This window comes from Engraulis encrasicolus, chromosome 8, assembly GCF_034702125.1.
Source record: "Engraulis encrasicolus isolate BLACKSEA-1 chromosome 8, IST_EnEncr_1.0, whole genome shotgun sequence".
Lineage (NCBI taxonomy): Eukaryota > Metazoa > Chordata > Actinopteri > Clupeiformes > Engraulidae > Engraulis > Engraulis encrasicolus.
Window position 1 is genome coordinate 42866191 of NC_085864.1, and position 5000 is coordinate 42871190.

The following is a 5000-nucleotide window of genomic DNA, read 5'->3' on the forward strand; positions in this document are numbered from 1 at the left end:
TGACAGGGGCCCTTAACGGGGGCCCAAAATTCGAATCTTTCATGGGGCCCAACATTTCTAGCGGCGCCCCTGCCCACAAGTGAATCCAAAAATAATCATGGCGGCCACCAGATCATCTCATTTGAAATGCTGTTTAGTTTGACACTGTATTACTTTAGGAAAGTCGAAGGCAAAAATCAATATTGTAGTATCCAAGTATGATGTCGCTGAAACTATTTATACTTCGATAGGTGAGATATCTGTCAGCCTTACGTTAAAGGGACAGTTTGGTCAATTTCAACATGCAGTTGTAATGCTCACACTACCCTGGACTTGTCAGTGCCTGAGATTTTTTTTTCTTCTTCTTCAGCCGTTTCCGAGATCCTGGTCATTGTAATGGGGGCAGCTCTTTGTTTACATTTCAAAAAAACATTTTTATTTATTCCCAAAAACATCCAAAAGGTTATAAAACATCATCAGACAACTAGCAAACAGCAGTACCTTTTGGGAAAATATTTGGAGTTGGCCTATGTTTCATTTTTTAAAAATGTAAACAAACGCTGCCCCCATTAGAACTGCTCATATCTCGGAAAGGGCTGAGCCGAAAAATGTGGCATCACCAGGCACTGACAAGTCCAGGGTAGCGTGAGCAATACAACTGCATGTTGAAATTGACCAAACTGTCCCTTTAAGTCAACTAGCCTACGTAAAGTAATGCTACGTGACAACGCCAAAAACGTAACTCCAACCATACTCCGGGAAACATGGTTTGTAATGGAAACACAAACCAGACTGGTTGAACAGCACCACTCAGCTCGACACGGCATGACACAGCGGGGTTGTATGTTGAAAAACGCGTATTGTACGTCTCCAAAGTTTCTCCTTCCACTTAAATAACCCAGCGCAGACAGGGAGGCCTTTTTTCAGCCCCCCCTCATAGAGAAAGACATAAGTTTCAGTTTCTGATGGATTTGTTTCTCTGGCCCGTCGCTGGACTACAGTAAAACAAATTTTGTCTGGCTCATTTCTGCCGTCTTGCATTTTTTGCTTGCCAGACTTGTCACTGCACTTTCAGCTTAATCATTGGTATGAAAAACTGTGTATGAAATATGCGACATGAGTTATTACTGCTGACTGTGTGTTGGTCATCATGGGTATCGAAGACCTTATGACAATAAGTGGCTACATATGATGGTGGAGAGTGAGTTAGTTTGTTCCTCCTAGCATGTGCATGTCTGTATGACTAATGCTGATTCACTGGTCATGTGACGCAAACTGTGCAACACATCTTAACATTACATTACACTTACCTGTCGCTTTTATCCAAAGTGAATTAGTTACAGTCCCTGGAGCAGTGTGGGGTTAGTTGACTTGCTCAAGGGCTCCTCAGCCATGGAGTGGAAGGGTGGGACTCAAACCTGCAACACTGTGATCTAAAGCCAACCTCCTTAACCACTATGGGTAAAGCCCATTACACCCCTTAGCCCTACGCCGATTCCCTTTGCCTCCGTTTTGCGCGTCCACGTCAGACAGATGGGTAGGGGTGCGGCGAAGGGCTTTCCACCCCTCCGCGCTGAGATTTTCCGATACCAGACTCCACGACGGAGGGCTTCGACAGGTTTCCCTGAATGCATTGCAAATTCATTTAAAAATTGGTGGCAAGCCGCGGCACCTAAAACAGCACACAAGTTTAAGTATTTTCGCCCCAATTCACGGTTTTGAAGTGGTAATCATTATTCAATTGTACTACGTTTAACGTTGTCCTAATGTGTGATGGTCCTTTTCTCCTTGAAACGCACATGAAAAAAAAACGCTATTAACGTCAACCTAATGCATGGAATTAGTGACAGCTGTGAGTGTCATTCCTTGATTGTTGAGGGGGTATCCCAATTCGTAGCGGTTGCGTTTCAAGACCTGCACCTTACAGCTTCGTTGGAAAACACGAGGGGCATGGGGAAGGCGTAGGGATAGGGGTAGAGATTAGTAATGGGAAAGGCCCTATGCCACGTCCTCCCCAAAACACTAAACTACCATCCTTGAAGACACTTTGACAATAGGCTGCAACTATATTTGGAACTGAGGTGGCGTTTATACATACCCGGGTATTCTGATTAACAAACATTTTTCTGCCCTAGTCCTGGACAGGGACTCGCCTTACCATTATCACCACATTCTGTTATCTGGGTTTTTCAAGAACAGAAAAATATGTTGTTAAGCACCATTGTACTCCTTGGTAATTTTTTTATTTTTAAAAAAGAAAAGAATGTTCACTTAGAATCATTTATTATGTTTTTGAAACATCATTATCTATTGACTAAAATTATGTCTAAAAGCAAAGGACAGGCACAACCTGATGGTTGGCAAGACTTGATAATTACAAAAGAATGGGAAAAAGAACTATAAGAATGGTTTTTTTTGACACTTGTATGTCGCTGTTTCTCTCTCTCTCTCTCTCTCTCTCTCTCTGGGATATTCCTTAGTTTATGGCCACTAAGAAGTTAGGTGGATTAATTTAAGATATTTTCTGATGGAGTATGTATGCTTTTTATTTTTGTTGTTGTTTAGTTTGATTATTATTGTCCTTGTTCCTTTTTGTTGGTTGTTGCTGTTTGTTTTGGCTTTTTGTTAGTGTTTTTCTTTTTGTCCATGTTATCCTTTGTACCACTACGTCTTTTCTTCTAATAAAAAAAAAACAACAAAACAAACAAAAAAACATTTTTCTGCCCTACGCCTACCAAAATATCACACCATTGGCAAATCAGCATTAATATGCTGCAGAGAGCTGTCATAAATATGTTAAGCCTGCGCAAGGTAAGGAGAATGCCATTCAAGTCTCAGTTTTTCTCTGTTTATACACAAACGCTAACCGGAGTTTATAAAAAATCACAAAAAGATTTTTGAAGCTTCATTTTCCAGGGAAAACTTCCGTTTGTGTCTAAACGAAAGGCACAAACGAAGGTAAAGGTCTTCGTTTATCAAAATACCTGGGTAAGTATAAACAGCCCCTGAGAGTAAAATGACTTCACATCGATAATATATAGGGTAGTGTGAAGCACAGTTCGCATCACATAGCCTACTGGTGTATCATCAGGCAGTGCTTGAAGTGGAAGAAAGAAGTACGGGAACCCCAAATGTCCGATTATATCATCCAAAAAGAAGTGAGGGAACCCTCGCCACTTATAAAATGCGGTGCACAAGATTAGTGCAGGAACTCTGAGGATGAAAATTAAGAGGTGGGTTAAGAGGATGAAAATTAACACATTGAATACCGGCGGTGCTCACGGAATTATGTCGTAGAATACCAGCGTTCTAAGCCCTTTTTTACGTTTTTTTGTAGACTCACAGCTTATTATGTGATAGGGCCACTGAAATATGTTATGACTCGTTTGAAAGTGGAGACGCTGCCCTCTTAGTAGGTGAAAACTGTGTGTCTCTACGAGCTTTTATTGCCGAGTAAACCCACGCTAAACCGAAGTGGGTATCCATGGAATTCAGCTACAATCGGAGATATTGAGGTTTTTGTGAAGGGTGCGCTTCTTCAGAATGTGACGAGTTTGAAAGGGGATGAGTTGGTTTTAATCACAATTTGGTGCAAGGTTAGCTCTGACACACATCTTCCTGCACGTCAAGACACACCTCCTGCTCTAAACCACTACGACACCGGCAATCAATGCCCTTCGAAATCCCCCAGTTTTTGACGCAGACGGAACACAAGCTCTTCTGCACATAGGCTGAGCAGGTCGGTCCTTTGCTAAAATAGTTCCCGATGACTCCCGAAATAGTAGCCCAACATGGACAACAAATCCCTATGATGTCATGCGGGCATGTCGGGCGTGCGGGCGTCCATATGTTGCCTTCTTTTCTAACTTTCTGGCTTTTCAAGTGCCGGATTACTAGTTCTATCGCATCTGGTTGTCTAGTCAAGACGGCGTCGTTAGTTCTATCGCATCTGGTTGTCTAGTCAAACTTCTAAATCGGACCCCGTTACTCCAATTACTATTCGGGTGCCATCTTGATCCAAGGAGCTTGTCAAGGTCAAGGTAGCAAACCCAGAAAGTCGTCAAGATTCTCATCGCATTCGGTTGTCAATGGTCACTGTCCCAACATTCTGCGCGACGTCAGACACATTACATGTCTACCGATAGTAGGCTACTAGGGAAACAACAACAACATAGCACGATTCACGAATACGGCAGCACACCTCCTGCTCTGTCTCACTACGACATTAGGAAGTGGTGCCCATAGCAATCCCCGTTTTTCACGTGGACTGATCACAAACTCTTTGCACACAAGCGCAGTGGTGAGACATTTGCTACCTTAGCTCACGAAGCCTCCCGAAATAATAGATCAACATTGACAATTAATCGAAATGATATGATACTTAAATGTAGCCTAGCCCATCCGACCCGAATCATATGCGGTGGCAGATGGACACTCCCAGCTGAGATCGCTCCCGGACGTGTAGTCCCAGGTGTTTCTATCACTCCCGGACGTGTAGTCCCACCCGGATCGATAGTCTGGCTAACCGGAGTGATAAGACAGAATAGCGGCCTTCGTTAGGTGTCCCGACTATCAAGGGAATAATGGACTTGTAGCGAAGCGAACAGCCCTTCTGGCTGCGCACGTACGGGAAGACACAGAAACTTATCTGTTTAGCGATCAAACGTCCAATTCGCCTCGTCCATTATTTCCCTTAGATATCGGGTGACACCTCGATCCAAGGATCCGCTAAAGTTCCATAGCAAGTCCAAAGAAGTGCAGGAACCCTCCAGCCACTATGGTGTATACCAAATGCTGTGAAGTCAGAGACAACAGATTAGCTGCAGTGAACGTCCGAGGATGAAATCAATGAAGGCAGCGCGATAGGCGACATGGGTTGGCTTCCAGACATCTTGGTAAGTTAAATTAAAATATCCAAATCATAACACTCAAACATCATAACAATCAAACAACTTTGGACTGCAAATGTTGTCATTTATGTCCATCACAGAGCTACCAAAATCACATATATTGTCCATTGA